This window comes from Neofelis nebulosa, chromosome 9 (genome assembly GCF_028018385.1).
Source record: "Neofelis nebulosa isolate mNeoNeb1 chromosome 9, mNeoNeb1.pri, whole genome shotgun sequence".
NCBI classification, from domain to species: Eukaryota; Metazoa; Chordata; class Mammalia; order Carnivora; family Felidae; genus Neofelis; species Neofelis nebulosa.
In genome coordinates this window covers 85244422-85267707 of record NC_080790.1, presented here as the reverse complement: position 1 = coordinate 85267707, position 23286 = coordinate 85244422, and the positions used below count along the sequence as shown (strand labels likewise).

General features: G+C 41.2%; 1 long non-coding RNA gene across 6 annotated transcripts in view; it reads left to right on the top strand.

Annotated features, from left to right (window-relative positions):
• LOC131485269 (uncharacterized) overlaps positions 1-23286 on the top strand; it is a 109797-nt gene that overhangs the window by 19922 nt on the left and 66589 nt on the right. For 5 of the 6 annotated variants that reach the window (XR_009248731.1, XR_009248735.1, XR_009248730.1 and 2 more), the window contains exon 2: positions 21083-21382. This is a non-coding gene — a long non-coding RNA (uncharacterized LOC131485269). The remainder of the gene's footprint in view (positions 1-21082; positions 21383-23286) is intronic. The other variant, XR_009248732.1, reaches the window with a different exon arrangement.

Sequence of the window (23286 nt, the reverse complement as noted above, 5' to 3'; positions counted from 1 at the left end):
TGTCGTAGATCTGTTAAAACTCTTCCACTAGAGTAAGAAGTGGTAACTTTTTCTGAGTTCAAAGCCCCACGGAGACTATTTTTCCGGAAGGATGGCTTTGAAAGGGTCCAGTAGAGCCGAGATGGAGGCTGTCGTGAAGTTCATAGGAAGTCTGACTTGGCTCATGTACGATACGTGATGATGTATCCTGATGACACTAGGAAACCTGAGATTTATTTATTGTTAATTCATATTTCTAATGGGTGACAGAACTTTTCACGACCAACTGGAATGACAAAAAAGGGCACAATTAAGGATTGAAATATCACAGACCAAATTTTGATGGGGAAGGAAACGAAAATATGCTTTTTTCCCAAAAGACCATAACTCTAATGCCCCGAAACTTGTCAAAACCAGAAATACATCCTGCACTGAATGTTTCCTTAAGCAGTTAAGTCATTGATCTACCTCTTACGGTTATTTATTTACCTTTGTGGAAAGGTGCGTTGATTCCATCTGAGTACTAGGCCACCCCAGGAGGTGGGAAGGAGGTCAGAGTAAATTTGGCTAATGATGTGGCATTTTCATCTTTGGAATGAAGGGAAATAAAAGACCGATGCTTACTATCGATGCCATTTTGTCTCTACTGGAAGAGATCTGAATGACCGAAGCTGTCCTGTGAGAACTCTGTGTTCTGTCCGCTCTGCTTTTCCCGAGTCCTCCCCTGCCCCACCCACCCCTAGCCCCGTGCAGCAGCAATTCTGCGCTTTGACCCTTGAGCTTTCTACCTAGGAATGTTCTCCCGGGAACCTCTTTGAGCATATTGGTAAAGCTACCACAATAAGATTGAATGACGTGCCATTGGTAACATTAGCTGTTTTAGGTTTAACTGTAGCCCATTCAGTCAACAATGTATGTGTTTATTCCCCTGCATATACACGGGGTAAATGGTATTTTACTTCAGTATCGTAAGGACCTTGGAAGATGAAATAAAGTGTGTCAGAAGTACCTAAGGAAAAAAGATGCCTTACAGGTCGAAAGTACTGTTACCTTCACCGTGATTCAGTGTTGCTGTGCAGCGGGAGGTCATAAGACATCCCATGAAATGGAAAGTGACAGAGAAACAAACAAAAAAAGAGAACTCTGGCACTCTTTTGCCACGGACTCTTTCAAGTCCCTTCCCTGAGGTCCCAGTATTCCTGCTGTAATTAACATACATTATTTTGATTTGGAAACACGATTGGTTTATCATGATAATTTTTTTTTTCAGTTGGATAGCATTTTCAGGGGGATGGAATTTCATCTTGGAGAGCTTATGGTTTGCAGAGGTGAGAATTGAAATCCTTCAACTCAGATTTCTTAGACTGGTGTCTACCTAGAGAATATTTTCTTATGTCTTTTGAATTTTTATATTCATGTAATTATTTATTTATATGAATCACAGGACAGTGTTTCTCTTCTCCCCTCCTCCTTGGTTTTATTAAGAAATAATTGACATGCTTCCTTCTCTAAGTTTAAGGCATATAGCATGATGGTTTGATTTACGTATATTGTAAAATGATTACCACATAGGTTCAGCTAACATCCGTCTTATCATATAGATACAGTAAAAAGAAAAGAAAGAAAAGAGAAAAGAAAAAAAAATATGTTTTTTCCTCCGTGCAATGAGAACTCTTAGGATCTACTCCCTTAACAACCTTTTTTTTTTTTTTTTAAAGTTTATTTATTTTTGAGAGAGAGCACGAGAGTGTGAGCAGGGGAGAGGCAGAGAGAGTGAGAGAGAGATTCTAAAGTAGGCTCTGCACTGTCAGCGGAGAGCCCGATGAGGGGGTTCAGTCTCATGAACTCTGATATCATGACCTGAACTGATACCGAGTGGAATGCTTAATCGACTGAGCCACCCAGGCACACCAACAACTTTTTTATACATCATACAGTTATCATGTTGTGCATTGGACCCCCGGTGAAAGTTGGTGCCCTTTAACCATCTTCCTGCAATTCTCCCTTCCCCTGGTCCCCACCTCCAGTAACCACAAGTCCGATCTCTTTTTCTATGAGGGCTTTTTTTCTTTTCCTTTTAGATTTCACACTTAATTGAGATCTTAGAGTATTTGTCTTTCTCTGACCTACTTCACTTAGCATAATGCCCCCAGGGTCCATCCTTGTTGTCACAAGTGGTAGGATTTCCTTGATTTTTATGGCTGAATAATATTCCATTGCTATATATATCCCAGGACTTCTTTATCCATTCATCCCTCAATGGACCTAGGTTGTGTCCGTGTCTTGACTATTGTAAATAATGCTGCTATGAACATGGGGGTGCAGGTATCTTTTAGAGTTAGTGTTTTTGTTTACTTTGGATATATTCTCGGAAGTGAAATTGCTGGATCATACGGTAGTTCTGTTTTTAACTTTTTGAGGAGGCTCCATACTGTCTTCCGTCGTGGCTGCACCAATTTATAATCACACCAGCAGTGCACGGGGGTTTCCTTTTTTCCATATCAATGCTAGCATTTGTCATCTTGTGTCTTTTAGGTGATGGCCATTCTGTGAGTATGAGGTGATATCTCATTGTGGTTTTAATTTGCATTTCTGTCATGACTAGTGATATTGAACATTTTTAATGTACTTGTTGGGCTTTTATATATCTTGTTGGGAGAAGATCTGAAAATAGTCCTTTGCCCGTTTTAATAATTGGTTTTGTTTTTGTTTTTCTTTTTTTTTGCTATTGAGTTGTATGAGTTCTTTACATATTGTGGATATTAACCTTTTATCAGATATATGGTTTATCAATATTTTTTCCCATTCCATAATTTGTCTTTTTGCTTTGTTATAGTTTCTTTTGCTGTGCAGATGCTTTTTAGTTGGATGTAGTCCCACTTGTTTATTTTTGATTTTTTGCTTGTGCTTTTGGTGTTTTATCCCCTAAATCATTACCAAGACCCACATCAAGGAGATTTATTCCTATGTTTTCTCTTAGGAATTTCAGGACTTAAATTTATGTTTTTAACCCATTTTGAGTAAATTTTTGTGGGTGGTGTAAAATATGGGTCCGGTTTCATTACATGTGAATATTCACTTCTCTGGCCCCATATATTGAAGAGACTGTCTTTTTTTGTTCCCATTGAGCATTCTTGGCTTGCTTGTCAAATTTTAGTTGACTGTATATGCTTGGGTTTATTTCTGGGCTCTCGATTCTGTTCTATTGGTCTATTTGGTTTTATGCCAGGATCATACTGTTTTGATGACTATAGCTCTATAGTATAGCTTGAAATCAGGAAGTGTTATGCCTCCTGCTTTGTTTTTCTTTCTCAGAATTTTATTTGCTATCTGGGATCATTCATGGTTCCATATAGATTTTAGGAGTATTTTTTCTACTTCTGTAAAAAATGCCATTAGTATCTTGATAGAGATTGCATTGAATTCATAGATGGCTTTTGATATTAGTGACATTTTAACAATATTAATTCTTCCAATCCATGAATATAAGATATGCTTTTTATTTGGGGTGCCTGAGTGGCTCAGTTGGTTAAGCATCCGACTTTGGCTCAGGTCATGATCTCACAGCTCGGGAGTTCGAGCCCTGTGTCGGGCTTTGTGCTGACAGCTCAGAGCCTGAAGCCTGCTTCGGATTCTGTGTCTCCCTCTGTCTTCTCCTCCACTGCTTGCACTCTGTCTCTTCGCATTGTCTCAAAAATAAACAAACATTAAAAAAATTTAAAAAAGAGATACGCTTTTTATTTATTTGTGTCTTTGATTTCTTTCCTCAATGTCTTTAGAGTTTTCAGAGTAGAAATATTTCACCTTGTCAGTTAAATTTACTCTGAAGCATTTTGTTGTTTTCAATGTTAACGTAAACGGGATTGGTTTCTTTATTTCTCTTTCAGAAAATTCATTGCTAGTGTATAGAAACACTATAGATTTTTGTATGTTAATTTTATATCCTGCAACTTTACTGAATTCATTGATTCAACCTAACAGTTTTTTCCCTGACTCTAGGATTTTCTCTCTATAAAATTATGTCACCTGTAAATACAGGCAAGTTTACTTCTTCCTTTCCAATTACAATATACCTTTTATTTCTTTTTCTTGCATAAGTGCTCTAGGCACTTGAATAGGAGTGGAGGGAATGGGCATTCTTGTGTTGTTTCTCATCTTAGAGGAACAGCTTTCAATGTTTCACCATTTAGTATGATATTAGCTGTGGGCTTGCCATATATGGCCTTTGGTACTTGAGAGATATTTCTTTCATACTGAATTTGTTAAGAGGTTTTTTTTTTTTTATCATGAATGGATGTTGAATTTCGTCAACTGTTTTTTTTTTTTTGCACCTATTCAGATGATGATATGATTCTTTTCTTTCATTTTATTAATGTGATGGGTTGCATTAATTGATTTGTGGATGTTGAGTTATCCTTGCACCCAAGGGATAAATTCTACTTGATCATAGTGAATGTGCTGGTGAATTCTGTTTCCTAGTATTTTACTGAGAATTTTGCATTTATATGCATCAGGAATATCGACCACTAATTTTCTTTTGTAGTAGTGTCCTTTTCTGGTTTTGGAATTAGGATCATACTGGCCTATAAAATGACTTTGGGAGTGTTCCTTCCTTTTTGATTTTTTTGGGAAAAGACTGAGAAATATTGGTGTTAATTCTTCTTTAAATGTTTGGTAAAATTCACCAGTGAAGCCCCGACCTGGTCCTGGTCCTGGGATATTTTTGATTACTGATTCAATCTCATTACTAGTAATGGGTCTATTCAGATTTCCTATTTCTTTTGATTCAATCTTGGTAAGTTATGTGTTTCTAAGACCTTTTCCATTTCTTTTATGTTGTCAAGTTTGTTGGCATATAATTGTTCATAGCAGCCTTTTATGATCCTTTGAATTTCTGTGGTATCAATTGTGTTGTCTCCTTTTTCATTTATGATTTTGTTGATTTGGGTCTTTTCTCTCTCGTTCTTTTTTTGGTTAATTTAGCTAAGGACTTGCCAATTTTGCTTATCTTTTCAAAGAACAAAGTCTTAGTTTGGTTAATCTTTTCTATTATTTTCCCATTCTCTATGTTATTTATTTCTGCTATAATTTTTATTCTTTCCTGTCTTCTGCTAACTTTGGTTTCAGTTTGTTTTTCTTTTTCTAGTTCCTTAAGGCATAGAGTTAGGTTACGTATTTGGGGTTTTTCTTGTTTCTCACTGTAGGCGTTTATTGCTATGAATTTCCCTCTTAGAATTGCTTTTGCTGCATCCCTGTTCTGATATGTTGTGATTCCATTTTCATTTGCCTCAAGCAGCTTTTTTATTTCCCCTTTAATTCTTTTTTTGATCCATTGGCCTATCAAGGGGTGTTGTTTAATGTCCATCTGTTCACATGTATTTTCTAGTTCACCTCTTGTTCTTGGTTTCTAGTTTCATGCCATTGTGGTCAGAGGAGATACTTTGTATGATTTCAGTCTTCACACATTTACTAAGACTTGTTTTGTGGCCTAACACATGGTCTATTCTAGAAAATGTTTCACGTGGGATTGAGAAAAAATGGGTATTGTGCTGTTGTTGTTGGATAGAATATTCTGTACATGTTTGTTAGGTCCATCTGGTCTATAGCATTGTTCAAATCCTCTGTTTCCTTATTGATTCTCTGTCTAGATGTTCTATCTATTGTTGAGAATGGGGTATGAAAGTCCCCAACTATTATTGTATTACTGTTTATCTTTACCTTTATTTCTGTTCATTTTTGCTTCCATGTTGGGTGCATAAAATCTACATGTTTTTTCATATTGTATAGCAATAACGGATTATTGTAGTTATGGTAACTTTTACTACATTTTTTTTTTAACTTTTAAACTGCAGTTGGAAGTGAATGTGTAAGTGAATAATGACCATTATTACCATATTGCAGAATCTATGACTATATATATATATATATATATATATATACACATATATATCCCATTACCATGATATTTACAATACCATTTTATGATTTTATGTTGTTAATTAGTGTTCTTTTACTTCCACCCAAAGAACTCCCTTTAGTATTTATTTTAAGGGAGGTTTGGCGGTGATGAATCCCTTCAGCTTTTGTTTGTTTGGAAAAGGCTTTTTCTGTCTTTTGCTTTGACGGCTTTGCCTGGCATGGAATTCTTGGTTGACAATTACTTTATTTCAGTATGTTGGATATGTCATCCCATTCTGTCCTGGTCCAAAAAATTTCTGGTGAGAAACTACTGGGGGTTTCCTTGTATGTAACCTCTCTCTCTCTCTTCTTTATTGTTCCTAAAATTCATTGTTCATCTTTGATTTTGACAATTTACTTATAATGTGTCTTGGTGTAATCCTATTTAGGTTCAACCTACTTGGGATTCTTTGGGCCTCATGGATCTGGATGTCCATTTCTTTGCCCAGGTTTAGGAAGTTTTTAACCATTATTGGCTAAATTATTCATTCTTTCCCTTTCTCTTTCACCAATCCTTCTGGAATTCCCATAATGGGACTATTGTTTGTTTGTTTTTTTCATTATGTTCCATAGTTCATGTAGGCTTTCTTCATTCTTTTTTTATTCTTCTATCTTTTTTCTCTCTCATGGATGCTACCCAATGTTCTATCTTCCAGATCACTGATTCTTTCTTCTGCAAAGTCAGATCTACTTTTGAAACTCTCTATTAAATTCTTTAGTTCAGTTATTATTTCTTTCAACTCTAGGATTTCTTTCTCTCTCTCACTCCCTTTTGATAGCTGCCTTTTCCTTAGGAACTACTTATTTTGTTCATGCTTTGTGTTCCTAACTTAGTTTAACTATGTCTGTGGTTTATTGTGGTCCACTAAACTTCTTTAAGAGGATTATTCTGAATTCTTTGTCTGGTGGTTCGTGGATCTCCATTTCTTTAGGGTCCATTATTGGAACTTTATTAGTTTTCTTTGGTGGGATTATTTATGTGATTCCTCATAGTCCTTGATTCCTTATGTTGGTATTTTCACATTTGAGTAATTGTGCTCTTCTTTCAGAGTTTACAGGTTTTGGCACAGATGGTTCTTCACCAATCAGCTCAGGTTGACTTTTTGGGTGTGTGTGCTTGTAATGTCCTTGGGAAGGTGGGGCATGCTAATTACGGTCTGTTTTTGGGTGAGGCAACTGTTGAGGCTGATTCATAGCCCTGCACTGGCAAGGAAGCAGGACCAGACCCAGAGCCTGTCTAATTCATTGATTGGGCATCCAAAGCAGGTTAGAGTGTTCTCTGGATTCCCTGGGAAGAGGAGGCCACCAGTTTTGCTCTGCTGAGAGGGGAGGCCAAGACTGTGCTTTCTGTTCAAGTGATACTTTTGGTAGGGGTGTTGCACGGGCTCTGAGGCTTCCAGTTGGTTTTGGTTAGGCTCCTTGGTTGGAGGCTGTATTCAGTGATGAGTGGGGCCACAAATTGGATTCTCTTTCCCGGGGCAGCAGGAGCAGCACCCTAACGCCTTTAAAGCTCATTATTGTTTCAACTCAAGCCAGCCTGCACCCCAAGTTTCCTGACCGAACAGGGTCACTGCAAACAGTTGGCTTTGCCAGGGCCATTTTGCTAAGTAAATATGAAATAGGCATCTGAGTGAAAAAAAAAAAAAAGCAGCACACTGATAGATGTCCTGTTTTCCCCAGTGAAAGCACTGAAACCAGAAATCTAAATGATTCTTTCATAGACGTTATGTAGAAAATATGACCATGACATTGCAGAAATGACCCAGGACAGTTTTGTAAACTATATTTTTATGCTCTAGGCTGGAAAGCATTATCATTTTAAGTATAGAAGCGTTTTCTTTTTTACTATTTGTTTTAAGAATACTATACAGTGTCTTAACTTTCCCCTCACTCTTATATTATCAACCAGGAAGATTTTTCTGATGGAAAAGATTGCTAAAAGAGATCAGGAAATGTGCTTTTTCGAGGTATAATTCTCCATAAGAAAAGGCATAGACTACTAAATTATCCAAATAAAGTAGCATGGGCTATTAAATTATCCCTTCAATGTTAGGAATTTATGAGTGAACATTCACTATGCAATACTGAATGTTCATATTGTAGATCCAGAATTGTTTAAAAAGCCATTTTGCAAATAATCTGCTGTGAGGAAGCAGTGTAAATTCATTAAAATTGAGGAAAGCACATCATGTGTCTATATCCTTAAATGGCTGGCCTGTTTGGACTGAAATGAGTGATAATTTCGCTATAAATTCCAGTTAAGTTGGTGAACCAGTTAACTCAGTAAACAAATTAAGTGGGCTAAATTAAAAAAAAAATAGATTGGATGATTAAAATAGATAGATCAAAATTAGAGAATACCATAAAGGAATATTCTCATTTCCTCCAAAATGAGAAATTTCTTGTGCTACCACTCCCAAAGAAATGAAGCAAGAGATTACATATTTTTAAATTATTTGAGATGAATGTGTAACTTTTTGGGTATGTAAAGTAGGAAAATAAGTGGAGAAAAGTACTTGAATAAAAATCTGGAGGTTTACAACAACAACAAAATATATTTTTTAATGTTTATTTTTGAAGGAGAGAGACAGAGAGTGAGCTGGAGAAGGGGCAGAGAGAGAGGGAGACACAGAATCTGAAGCAGGCTCCAGGCTCTGAGCTGTCAGCCCAGAGCCCGACGCGGGGCTTGAACCCACAAGCTATGAGATCATGACTGGAGCTGAAGTTGGACGCCCAACCGAATGAGCCACCCAGGCACCACCCCTTCATATATTTTTTTTAATTAAGATGCTTTTGTTTATTTTTTAAAAATCTGCCTATGTTTTGAGTATTACAAGATTTTCCTTTCTCTTATTTTTGTTATGCCTTCTCAAATAGCTAATGGATTTATCAGCATTCTTTTTGTTTTTAATGTTTTTTAAAGTTTATTTATTTTGAGAAAGAGAGAGAGAGAGCACAAGAAGGGGAGGGTCAGAGAGAAGTAGAGACAGAATCCCAAGCAGGCTCTGCACCATCAGTGCAGAGCCCAATGAGGGGCTCGAACCCACGAATTGTGAGATCATGACCTGAGTGGAGATCAAGAGTTGGACACTTGGGACGCCTGGGTGGCTCAGCTGGTTGAGTGTCCGACTCTGGCTCAGGTCATGATCTCACAGTCTGTGAGTTTCATCCCCGCGACTGGCTCTGTGCTGACAGCTCAGAGCCTGGAGCCTGCTTCTGATTCTGTGTCTCCCTCTCTCTCTGCCCTTCCCCTGCTCACACTCTGTCTGTCTATCTCTCTAAATAAATAAACAATGGGGCGCCTGGGTGGCTCAGTCGGTTAAGCATCCGACTTCAGCTCAGGTCACAATCTCACAGTCCGTGAGTTCAAGCCCCGCGTGGGGCTCTGGGCCGATGGCTCAGAGCCTGGAGCCTGCTTCCGATTCTGTGTCTCCCTCTCTCTCTGCCCCTCCCCCGTTCATGCTCTGTCTCTCTCTGTCTCAAAAATAAATAAAGGTTAAAAAAAAAATAAAAAAAAATAAATAAACATTAAAAAAAAAAAAAAGAGTTGGACACTTCACCGACTATGCCACCCACTCACCCCAGATTAATCGGCATTCTTAACCTGGATCGGATGATTTGGCCCCTGGTGATTTTTCTAGTGCCTCTGATACCTTTTTCAGCTTGTTTTCTAAGGAGACGGTATGTGTTCACTTTTTGCAGAAATAAATTTGGAGCCTTTCAAACTCCTGAGTTTTAGTATTTTTCGTTTTGTTTCTTGGATTTTCTTCTCTTTTGCCTCCCCCGCCCCTCTTAAAAGTTTAAAATTAGTCTCCCAGGGGCACCTGGGTGGCTCAGTTGGTTGTGTCCGGGTTCCGTTCAGGTCATGATTTCGCGGGTTTGTGAGTTCAAGCCCCGCATCGGGCTCTGCACTGACGTCTCGGAGCCTGGAGCCTGCTTCAGGTTCTGTGTGTCTCCCTTGCTCTCTGACCTTCCCCCGCTTACCCTCTGACTCTCTCTCAAAAATAAATAAACATTAAAAAAATTAAAAAAAATAAAATTAGTCTCCCGTTCTCACATTTGTTTTTGTTTTTGTTTTGCTTCCTGCTGTGGGTCACTTCTCTCCCAGTTATATTGCTGGGATTTCTTCTCTGTCATTGAGTTTCAATTTTCTTTTATGCATCTATTGACAATTCTTTAGCTATAGTATCCTTATCTTTCCCTTTTTTGTTTTCTTTTATAGAGATAGCCATGCTGTCTCCTTTCTATGGGGATTTGCCAAGCTAGTGGAAATTTCAAACCAATATATGTTGATGGACAACTAATTTTTCATGCAGTTTTCATTGAATTTCTAATCGACCTTCCTCCCTAATTTCCTTTTTTAAATGTTTATTTATTTATGTTTGGGAGACAGAGACAGAGAGAGAGAGAGAGAGAGGAGAGGGCATGCACAAGCTGGGGAAGGTGGAGGGGCAGAGAGAGAGGGAGACAGGGAGAGAATCCCAAGCAGGCTCAGCGCCCTGCACAGAGCCCCATATGAGGCTCAAACTCACGAACCGTGAGATCAGGACCTGAGTGGAAACCAAGAGTCAGATGCTTAACTGACTGAGCCACTTAGGTGCCCCTCTAATTTCTTGTCCACAGTCGCTCAGCCTTGCCCTCTGTCTTCATAATGGGCTCAAACCCTGTCTTTTTTACTTGCATGTTTGGACCCTTCTATGTGTGGCCGGCTTTGGTTGCATCTAAGAAACTTTAGGCTGAGAATTCTGCCTAGCCAACTTAACATGGGTATTTTATTTTATTTTATTTTTTATTTTTTTATTATTTATTTATTTATTTATTTATTTATTTATTTATTTATTTTTTAATTTTTTTTTTAACGTTTATTTATTTTTGAGACAGAGAGAGACCGAGCATGAACAGGGGAGGGTCAGAGAGAGAGGGAGACACAGAATCTGAAACAGGCTCCAGGCTCTGAGCCGTCAGCCCAGAGCCCAACGCGGGGCTCGAACTCACGGACCGCGAGATCATGACCTGAGCCGAAGTCGGCGGCTTAACCGACTGAGCCACCCAGGCGCCCCTTATTTTATTTTTTAGATCACTCTTTTGTTTTAAGTTTTTGTTTTCATTCCAGTTAACATAGAATGTTATATTAGTTTCAGGTGTACAATAAGCAGGCATTTTATGCATTCTTCTCATCAGCTATCCAGGTAGCACTTCCACACCCATCCTTTCGGGAAGAGACTTGTCTGGAAGGAAAAAGACCCCTTAGATGGGAGGCGGCACCGTGTGCCTGTTGAGTCAACCGACAGACAGACAGGGTTCTGACAGGGGCTCTCCGCTTACACTGTGTGTGTTCCCCTGCGTCAGCCGCTGAGTTCTGTGCACCCTTCTGCATTCTTGGAGACAATAACACCCAATTCGCAGGGTTTCAGTGTGCATTTTGTACTTGGAGCGTTTCCAGCAGGTTTTAATTCCCTCTGTACTTACCTGTGGTCGAGACGTCAGAAAACTTACAACCGTTAGACACGGCAGACACGGTGGACGTGACAGAAGCCGGGGGTGGTAGAAATAATGCCATCGCCATGGCACTTTGAACATGTCAGAGCAGTCGTGTTGTCCATTTCACTTAATCTTTACAATGACCCTGAGGTCCGGTGATGACCCCTGGCCCCTCAGCAGGGAACTGGAGCGTCTCTTTAGGGCACTGCCGCCGTGTGATTAATTTGGGAGGGAAGAAATGCCCCCGAAAAAGCCACGTGGATATCAGGAAGGTAATGGCCAGTAAGAGATCATCCTGGGGGTGGAAAATTGGAGCCATTCAGCCTTGTAGAAAAGAGGAGTTTTATGTTTCATTCCCAAGTTCAGAGAAAAGAAAACCTTTCCTTTTCTTTTCCTCTTTGTTGTTGCTGGCAAGACTCTGTAAGACTGCAACTCACATATAAGACACGCTGGGCCAACTTTTCAAAGAGCCTCTATACTTTGCATGTGTGAGATTTTTCATGCATAGCTACAGCTCTGGGTGGTGGTAGAACTTGTGGGGTGGAGGGGAGGGTGGGCACAGATGGGTTTTTCACATTTGCCACCTCACTTTGAATGTGTAAATGTACTAATTTTGTGAGATTTGGTTTTCTTAAAAGTAAGCGCTCTTGAAGCAGGCTTCTATCTGGAGCAGTGTAGTCTTTAAATGAACAGTTCCGAAAATGATCAGGAATCCGCGCCTGTCTGCCCAGACAGCGGTTAGAAGGTGGTGCATTGTTTGAAACAGAACTCAGTCGGTCGGATGAGAGCTCCAAATTATGTTGCAATTTGTGTGGACTAGACTGGTGACTTTCGGTTGCTTACAGGGCATGTCATGCCTTTTTTCCTAGCACTTTCTGTCTCAATTGGATCTTCACTAGGGAACGATTGAATATCTCCGAGTTAGTGATTCAATAACAGAAAACCTGGAGGGTTTGGTTGATTCTCAGAAAGACCTACATTCCCTTTTTCTGATGTGACCACCAGTAACTTTAAACTCTCCAGGTTTGGCTATTTGCCATCGATGTTGGTTAGGATAGCGAAAGTTACCTGATAATAGAAAATACCCATCAAAACCTCAGTGGCTTAAAACTACAAGAGTGTATTTCTTCTTTCTTTTTTTCTTTTTTAGGTTTTTTTTTTTAAAGTTTATTTATTTATTTTGAGAGAGGGTGAGCATGAGCAGTGTAGGGGTGTAGACAGAGAGGGAGAGACAGAATCCCAAGTGGGCTCCATGTGCTGTCAGTGTGGAGCCTGATGAGGGGCTCAATCTCATGAACTGCAGTTCAGTTCTCATGAACTCACAGTTTCAGGTGTACAGTGTAGTGATCCGACACTTCTATACATTACTTGGTGCTCATCGCATGTACTCTTTTTAAAAAATTTATTTATATACTTTTTTAATTGAGAGAGAGAGAGAATATCTTAAGCAGGCTCCACACTCAATGTGGAGCCCAAGGCGGGGCTTGATTCCATGACTCTGGGATCATGACCTGAGCTGAGGTCAAGAGTCAGAAGCCCGGCTTGTCTGGGCCACCCAGGTGGCCCATACACCCCTTAACCCCCATTACCTACTTCACCCATCCCCCCACCTGCCTGGAAGTTTACTTCTTGATCCCATTGAGTGTCCAGCATGGGTCAAGGAGAGGTGTCCACCAGCTGTAGACAATTAGGGTCTCAGAATGATGGAAGCTCCTCTCTGTACCTGTTTCTGCAGTCAACCGCAGCAGGAGGAAGGGGACATGGGGAAGATCGCCCTGGCTGGAGCTTCAGCCCGAGGTGACACCTGCCATTTCTCATGTGTCATGGGTCAAAAAAGTCACATGACCATGCCGAACTTCAAAGCCCTGGAAGGGACGTCCAACCCTACTCTGAGCCTAGGAAGAGGAGAGAAATTAACAAACTGCCTATGACCACCTCATCATCCACTGAGCGTAATCACACAGGGAAGGAATTCGTCTGTGTTTCTGCTAATTAGCACTGCCAGGGCTAATTTCTCCGCCCCAGACATTTCTGAGCATTGGTAAAAAAGTGTCGCGTATGTTCCACAATAGTCCCCAGGAAGCGAATGTTCTGCATCCTTGGGAGCTTATAGTACAGCAGCTTCAAGGACTATTGATACCTTGAAACATTTCAGTGACAATGATTATGATGAAAATAATAGTGAAGAATGGAAACGTACCCACAGAGACAACTGCACCCCTTAAGCTGTGCTTTAGCTCTATTTCTTCCCATTGAAAGTGCCTTGCAAGTCGTAATCAAAAGACAACATCTTCATGATCAACTTAATCAACATTTGATGGGGAGGGAAGATAAGGCTCCGAGAAGATAGAGGAGACTTTTCAGAATTAGGTAAGATTTTGAGCAATTGAGGTTTTTTTTTTTTTTTTTCTATACATTTCACAATCTAGGGATTAAAAAAAGGTCACGTAAGAGAATTAGAGACTCAGAACTGCCTTGGGGGCCGGGTTTGGACTAAACTTATCTTTCCTCCCCTTCAGTTTGTCTTTTTTTTTGGTTTGTTTCCCTTTCAATTTTCCTCCTGGGGTACTTTTTCTCCTCCTTTAAACTTAAAAGAGAACTGGCGCTAAAAAACTCCATACTCCCTGACTTTCAGGTTCCAGAAAGGGATGGTGTATTACTGTAGCATTGACTTGAACTCTTTTATCACATACACCACTTAGGTATAGCCCTTTGAAGAATGCAGATGTGGCCACGATTTCCAAAGTTGGGGCTACGTTTTTCCTGTCAAAGTCTGCTTAGACGCCAGCACTGGGAAACGGGAAGCACCAGTCCGAAGTGAAGTGGGACAATTGCCCAGTGAATCAGGGGGATCTGGCAGAATCAATCGGCAGGTCTCACTTCGCGAATTCACCTGTCTGCTCTGATTTGGATGTGATGCTCCAGGCCCGTGCGGATGGTGTTCAGAGTGGACTTTTTTTGGAGGTGATTCCCATTGACCACTGAACTGTGGAGATCAAGGTTCTGTCTTCCCCCTTGCAGGAAAGGATGGCATCTTGGACCCTTGCCTGTGGCCTGGGTAGTGTTACAACCTTCTGTGAGGCCTCTGGGCATTTGTGTCTGTAAATACTCTTGCTGGCTGAACTAATGATGGAGAGTAGAGATTCTGACCCAAAGCTAACACCCTAGAGCTTTACTCCTCCCTCACTCCCCCCCCCCCCAAATATTAACAAAACAAGGACGTTATCACATTACCAATCCTGGGTGCAATTGAATGTTTGCCAAGAATTCCACGCTTCCCCCTCCCATAATACGTTTTATTTTTCTTTTGGGGATTTGTTTTCTGAGTCAGTTTACTTCTTCGTGGTCCAATAATCACCAAATGGAATTCTCTCCATCTTTCATCCTTCATCATTAAGGGGAAAAATACGGTATCATTTTCTGGTGAGGAATAAATATCTCAAAATGAAAAACAATATTTAGTGACCAAAAAAAAAAAATCCCTCAAGAGCACTATTTTTTCTGATGAATCAGAGCTGGAAGTGATTAAGGGCTCAGAGCATTAAAACAATGAGCACTCACGTCCATTCCTTCATTTTCATAAGAAAATCAAACATCCTCTTTTAAGGAAGTGGGGAGTTGCTTAACAAATCTTTCAGGTGAGCCATAGATAAGTGCATTGGCATGGTTTGAGGAAATGCATAGAGGAAATTAAAAATATTTATTTTATTGAACTAATATTCCCAGCTGGAGATTAAAGTAGCAAATGGAGCCCACAACTGTAAGGTGGATGCTATTCGGCCATTTAGTTTCTATTTACTTAGTTCCTAGCTGTCAACTTGAACTTGAGTGGAAGTTTTCAATTGTAAACATCTTAAGTGCTTATAGGCGTGTTCCTTGTATATAAAATGGGGTCATCTCTGATTATATTTTCGGATAAAAATATGTGGAGTTTGATTTGCTTTGAGCTGGTGAATTTTTTTTTTTTTAATACGCACAGAATTTGAAATTCCTGGGACTCTAAGTTTGACTAAAATTTTGCTGTGGCGTAGAGAATTATGATTTCATGATCGTGCTAGTCGGGAAAGTTTCTGATGCCATTTTTTAATGGCTTTCAAAGAAAACATTTTTGAAGGCGTTATTTAGGAATCGGGGCTCGCTACTTTCATTTTGGGCTGCTCCTTCTTAGCTATTGGATCTGAGCGTTTGCTATTCAAGCTTCGTTGTGGTCGTTTCAGTCATCAGTGTCTTCTTCACGGATGGACAACCGTAGTACTTTTTACTTTGGATTTATAAGGGAAGGGGTCTCTGGAATGCAAACATATCACATTGAGATAGTCATGTTTGCTCAAGAGGCAAGATAGTAGCTGCAATAGGTAAGCTTCCATCAGTAGTTACTGTGTTCCAGGCAATAGACTAAAGAATTTTATGTCCCTTATTTCTTGTGGAGACAGTTACCGTTTTGTAGTAACCATAATTATCATCATTTTACAGGTGAGGAAATTGACCTCTCAGAGCGGATACCTAACTTTCCCACCAGCCCCTAGCTGGCATGAGGCAGAGCTGGGGTTCTCCTGGTACGTGCCAGCTTGCTTTCTCCACCAGACGTTGTGGGGCTTCTCTTACAATGACAGAGACCCGGGTGTTTAAAGATGGTCCTAAAGCTCCCGGGGCAAAAGGTGATAAATGCAAAAGCAGGGCTGCGTTTTTCCCATCCCCTTCCAGTTCATAGAAATTCTCCTGCAAAACAACCATGCATTTGCAAGCAGGCTTTTCCATGGAAAAGCTAGCGTGGGCACACATTCAATTCAATTCCCACTGTGCTTTCTCATAGAGGTTCTTCCACAAGATTACAAAGACTGGGAACCTAGCCTATTATTATTAATAATTTTTAAAAGTTATTCTGGCTTCTTTCAGGGCCATATCAGTTTCAAAGATCGCTGTCAGGGTGGGAGCAGCTGAAGTTGAAATGGCCTGAATGCTAAATGTAGCCTGAGAGCGGAAACTTTGTTCTTCAGAGTTGAAAAGTCGGTGGAATATTCATAGAAATGTAATATGAGCACAGGATACCGAGTCAGTGTCAAAACTTTGTTCCAAACCATATTTGCTATTTGTAAAACTGGCTCCTCAGGGAGGAGGCTGGGGGATGAGAGGGCAAAATGGGGTGGATTACAGCATGCCTTGAGACAGGGCTGTGGGTTGGGTTGGGGGCTCTCTTCCCCACAGAGGGAGGGTCTTTTCTCCACAGGAATTAGAGTTCTAGGGGGGCAAAGGTAGTGGGGTCCAGCCTTTCCAGGAGGACGATCTCTGCCTCGGATATATGGAAACCTTTCCTTCATGTTTCCACCTAACATTTGTGCCTGAGTTTGAAAAAGGAACAATGGAGAGATCTATGTGGAAATCGCGGTGTGCGTTTTTTTGCAAGCGCAGAAGTGACTCCGTTTGCTTTTTCCTTGAAGTTCTCCTGATCAAGATATTGATAAAAAAAAAAAATCATGGCGGTGTAGATCCCAATGAGTACCATCTTAAAACTAACCAAAGGAATCATTTACTGATGACCCAAATTTCCTTTCACGAATTAACAAATTCTCTCTCATTTTTCCCCCCGTGGAACTCTACTCATCTGTAGTTAATCTAAGAATTAACATTTAGCAAATTACTGCCTTCAATGAGGTATGTGCCTAGTGGCTCGGTTGATTAGAACCCTGTGCTAATGAGATCACGAGTTTAGTCCTCAGGAGGGCTGGTTCCCTTCACCATGGTCCCCCTCTGAACCCCAGCCAGGTCTCTAAATGAACACTGCTTACAAGTGGCCTTCTGGGGAAGAATCAACACAGATTTTTTCATCATTTGTGGGAAAAACAACAACTCAAAGCAGATGCCTTGAGTATGACAGTGATCCCATGGGGTAACAAAATGGCACCCTAGAGGCTGCAAAGACTTTTTGCAGACTATGGAAGGCTTTCAGGCTGGGAAACAGGTTTGGTATGTGTAGGTGGCTCCAATCCTACAAAGTTAAAGGGGGAGTGTCATCTAGGAACAGTAGGAAGCTGGATGCCAGGGGGCGTCTGTGGGGACAGACTGAGAGGAGCAGACTTCGAGGGACACTTGAGGGGAATTTTGTTGAGTTTTCACTAATCATTTCTTTAAAAGACGGATCATTCTGGGCCTCCCCATTAAGGTCTGTAGTCATGCAACCCATGGGACCATTTCTTCCACAGCCAGGCCACTCTAGCCTTTTGTCTCAGGCTGGCAGGAGACACAGTAGCTAAGAGCTTGAAGAGCAGGGGTGGCTCTCACTCTCTTGCTTTCTCTCCATTTTCCACTCCCAGAAACCACTTTTTCAGATCCAGGTCCATTTCCAAGGCTAAATCTCTCCCAAGCCTGACTGGGTGCATTGATATCCTCCGAGGCCATTTCTTGGGTTTAGGGAAGAATAACGCGTAATGAGCTCCAGCTGTGCCTGGTGGCATTCCCCTGTTGAAACCAGCAGGCTTTACTGGCTTTCTCCCATTTTCCAAGAATATGCTTCTCTAGGCAAGGGACCACCTCTTTTTTTTTTTTTTTCTTTTTAATTAAAAAAGATTTTTAACCACTGCACCCTTATCACCTAGCAGATTGCTTTGTATTTAGAAGTTCAATAAATATTTGTTGAATATTCAGTTATGCAATGGGTTCCACTTGAACAGGGGCAGTTTCTTAAATGTTATCATTTTATTTTTCTCTTTACAAAATTATATGTGCTGACGGGAAAGAAATTAGAAAACAGAGAATAAATATCAGTAGCCTTTCTTGACATTTTGGGGTGCATGATATTTACATCTGTATGTATACCTATCATCTATACGGGACTCAGACAATACATATTGTGTAATCTTGTTTTTACTCCTATAAAAATCTTTGCATGATATTATATATTGATATTATACACTCTTCTGCTTGTTATCTTTAATTTTTTTTTTTTTTTTTTTTTTTTTTTTTCAACGGTTTTTATTTATTTTTGGGACAGAGAGAGACAGAGCATGAACGGGGAAGGGGCAGAGAGAGAGGGAGACACACAGAATTGGAAACAGGCTCCAGGCTCCGAGCCATCAGCCCAGAGCCTGACGCGGGGCTCGAACTCACAGACCGCGAGATCGTGACCTGGCTGAAGTCGGACGCTTAACCGACTGCGCCACCCAGGCGCCCCTCTTTAATTTTTTTTGGAGCACTTTATTGCATGACTGGACTTCAGCTTAATCAGTCACATATTAAAATCTCCTTGTCGCTTAAACTTTCTACACAGTTTTGTTTATTTCCTTGGGACGAATTCCTACAGGAGGAATTGCACGGTTCCGTGGTTTTCTAATTCACTATGTGTTGGCAAGTTATGGGTCAGAGAGGTAGCACTGATATGAACTCCCGCCTGCAACAATCTAGAGAACAGCCACTTTGCTCCCTTGAACTTGAACGGTATTATCTTTCTTTTATGTATTTGCTGATTCACAGGCAAAAGATATCCATGTTCGTATACTTGGCATCTCCTTTATTAGTAGTGGAACCGAGTATTTTTTCATGTGGCCATTTTAATGCCTGCTTTGCAAGTTGACTGTTGACATCTTTGAAGAGCTGTGTATTTTGGGGGCCAGTAGACTTACTGCTCTCTGTTTCATAGGGTTATTGCTGAGAAGAATTAGTTGAAGCAATCTATTCGAATAAGCTTAAAACCTACAAAGCGATACAGAGATATGTTGATCAGGTTTGTGACCCGGAAGGGGAGGGTCAGAGGGAATGGTACCTGCCGACAAATGGGCTGAGTAAATGGGTACCAATGAAGGCCTGCGTGACCTCTGCCAGAGGAGAGGGCAGGGAGGGACACCTGTGAAGAAAGGGAAAGAAGACCTGGCCTGAAGATCTGTTACCTTGAGAAGGTCACTGGGAATAGACAAGGTCAGAGATAAGACAGGGACCGGCAGCTCCACATGGGAGCCAATTAGAAACAAAAGGGAGCAAGATGGGCCCGGGAGCTATAGGAGACGATAGAGATCATGCCCCGGGGGTGCTCCGCGGTCTCCCTGGGGGCTGGGGTGCAGGCATCTCCTCAGATGTCCCTAAACCAGCCACGGAAGAGAGAAAACATCAGCAGTGACACTTTTCTGAAGGCTCATCTCCAGTCCAGTGTGACCAGGCCAGGTGTGTTTAGAACACAAAGGGCAGCCAGTGCCACTGCCCACAGGTGTGATCTTCTGGCAGGTGCACACCTGTGCTTTCCTGTAAGTCCCGGGAGTAACCACATCTGGGAAAGGGAACGACAGAAATAAGTGGTAATTAGTTAAAGGTAAAATACTGCACTAAAATTGCCCAGCATGTATATTACCCCAGTTATGTAAAATAATATATATATAAATATATGTCCTATGGGGCGCCTGGGTGGCTCAGTCGGTTGGGCGACCGACGTCTGCTCAGGTCATGATCTCACCGTTTGTGAGTTCCAGCCCCGCGTCGGACTCTGTGCTGACAGCTCAGAGCCTGGAGCCTGCTTCGGATTCTGTGTCCCGCTCTCTCTCTGCCCCTCCCTCGCTCATGCTCTGTCTCTCTCTCTCTCTCTCTCTCTCTCTCAAGAATAAATAAAACACTAAACAATAAATTAATTAAAATAAATATGTCATATATATAATTATAAATATGTTAATATGTTATATACCTGGTATGTATAACTATATATAGTGTGTATGTGTATAGAGTAATATGCAATACATATACTATACATATAGTATGCATATTACTATACATATGATATATGTATATTTTACCGCATGTATAAAATACATAGTTATAGGCATATACATGCATGCCCATGGTCATCTCCAGAGAGTGGTAATGAGGGGAGACAGGGGGGATGAATTATCTTTGCTTTTATTCACGTTTTTAGGTGTTGCTTCACTTGTTCCAACAAATATGTATTAATTCTCTAATCTGTAAATGATCGAGTAAAGAAAAAAAATTGTTGAGACTAAAAAGACGTCTGCTGTGCGTGTGGCCTGGCCCTGTCACTGCAGCATGGGTGGGGATTTGTTAGGCAGCGGAGTGGGCTGTCACCGGAGAGTCCCTGCTAACTCGGACAGAGGAACCCCTGGAAGTCCCTGACCGTCACACCTGGGCCCCGCAGAGTGCTGGGCTCATTGGCACGTCACACTTAGATGACAGGGGTAGCCGTGCCTTCTTGGCAGGCAGGACTCTAGCCAACAGGTAAGACCTTTCCAGGCTGGGAGTAAACATAGGCCGCCTTTCCAGATCAGGTGAGCATCGCCACCTGGCAGGGAGGAGGCACGGATTCGTTGCAGGACAAAGAACTTGATGGGGCACCTGGGTGGCGCAGTCGGTTAAGCGTCCGACTTCAGCCAGGTCACGATCTCGCGGTCCGTGAGTTCGAGCCCCGCGTCAGGCTCTGGACTGATGGCTCGGAGCCTGGAGCCTGTTTCCGTTTCTGTGTCTCCCTCTCTCTCTGCCCCTCCCCCGTTCATGCTCTGTCTCTCTGTCCCAAAAATAAATAAAAAACGTTGAAAAAAAAATTTAAAAAAAAAAAAAAAAAAAAAAGAAAGAACTTGAGCTTGGGGCAGGAGGAAAAATGAGAACTTGAGTTCAAGGGCTGCCACTGCCGCCATGAAATGAAATATCTGACTGGGACTTTTTGTTTTTACATCAGGGAAAGCTGCTTTAAGGCAATCCTGTTTCCTATGTCTTTCATGTTCCACTGTCCTGTGGTCTGGGGACAGAGTAGGGGAACAAGATTGAGCTGATCTTGGACTTTTTGGAGCTACACTGGAGTTGGGGAGATGGACGGATGGTACACCATGGACCGAACAGAGAGAAAGATTGCTCCGAAGGAAACCAAAAAGGGTGGGAAGATCAGGACTGGCCTGTTTTGGATCCGGAGGTAATGGGACGTCTTCCTGAGGAGAGGATGCTTTAAACCGAGTCGGGAATGAAGAGAAGGGGCCCGCAGGTGAGTAGTAGCTCACAGAAGGGGGATCCAGGAGGTGGGACTCCAGCTCAGCCTGTTGGCTGTGTGTCTGGAGAGCAGCAAGTGTGGGGAGCTGGTCAGGATGAGGTTTGAGAGGCCAGCAGGTATCGGGTCACGCCTGGTCCTACATGTGGGCCATATCTGGATGTTTGATTTTATCCTCAGTACAAAGGCAAGGTCAAGCGTGCTTAGAAATCTGACATAATAATGCAGCATTAAGTTTCAACTCGGCATGTGTAAAGATTTGCTGAGTGACTGCAAAATAAATAAATGGATTGATGCTCCAGGGTCAGAAAATGTCTTTTATTTTATTTTATTTTATTTTATTTTATTTTATTTTATTTTATTTTTATTTTTTCTATTCTATTCTATTCTATTTTATTTTATATTCTATTTTTTTCTATTTTATTTTATTTTTAAGCTATGGTTTTGACTTCTGTTACATGAAAAATCACTCCCATTTAGATTTATTTCCTCCAGATGAGGAAACCATCCCAGCGAAGTGAGAAAAGACGGGGCCATATCCCTGTGAAACCAGCAGGCACCTGGGAGCTAGCAGGAGGGAGAGAACAAACACGGGCTTTGAGGTCAGGTAGATCTGGTTTCCAGACCAGCTCGGCACTTACCGATGTGGGGCTTTGGAACAGACACCCTGTAGGTTCTCTGTGAGGCCCATTTTCCATCTTTAAAATGGACATAATACCATTTACCTCCTAATATAGCGGTGTGGACTCAAAGGGGAGAATTTAAACATCTGGCACACAAAAGACACTCAAGAAATTCTGGTTTCTATGTTCCTTCATCCCCCCACATTTGACCAAGCCTTCCCCAAATAGAACATCTTTAGAGTCTTACCCATTTTTTGTTGTCGTTGATGGGACATCCGAAAGGATGTGAGGGTTTTTTTTTTTCTTGTTTGTTTGGTTTGTGGTAAGCTGACTTTGCACTTTAAAAGGGAAAAGAAGGAAATCTGTAGTACCTCCAACAATGAGCCTTTTTAAAGCCTGCATTGGACTCCAATTTCAAAGAATATTCTTATTAACATACTTTCTTATAAATGGAGCGCTGCTCATCAAATATTTATAAGTAGTAGCCCGAGAAGCCAGCACAGTGCTTGGCAAGCCTGGGGACATTTCCCACGTGCGCTGTGGGATGGCGTAGGCAGGGGAGATCCTTTAATTTTGTGACATGGTTTGGGGGCTCCAGCGTGAGCTAGTCTTGGCAAGGTTTCTCCCTGCTCTTGGCCTGTTCTGGAGCCTTTCAGGACTCCCACGTAGACCATCCTTGCAGGCAACTCCCTTTGAAGTCCCCGGGAGCTCTTTGAATGGAAAACATACACAACGGGGTGTTGATGCAAGTAAGCATCAGACCTGATATACGTGGAGAATAAAGGTGCTTCTCACCCCAAATATTAGCTCTTTAGCCCAGAAACTATGGTTTGATCATTAAATAAAAAGGCCACCCCCTCCCCCCCAAAACCCACAATCTACCACCAAAGCACCACCATCCACTCACTCAGGAAACGATAAACCTGCTAATTACCAGAGAGTTTTAATTAAGCAACAGATATAGACAGTGCAGGGCTCTGTTTTTACTTTAGGCATATCAATAAAATAAAATTCCCAATTCCAGGGAAACTTGCTAAATGAAAAAAAAAATAAACATTACTGTCTTTTGAGATATCACTCATCGAGTGCGATAATTTAGAAAAATATCTCTATTAGAGATAGTTAGAGATATTTTTTGGTTGCAAATGCAGTCGCCGGTACAGCACCAAGCTGCAATTCGCAGACAGGTTAAGTAAATTAAATCACTCACTGTCTTTTTTTTTTTCCAATGGCTTTAAAAGTTAAAGGTAATTTGCAAAGAAAATGCTCCGTTTGAAT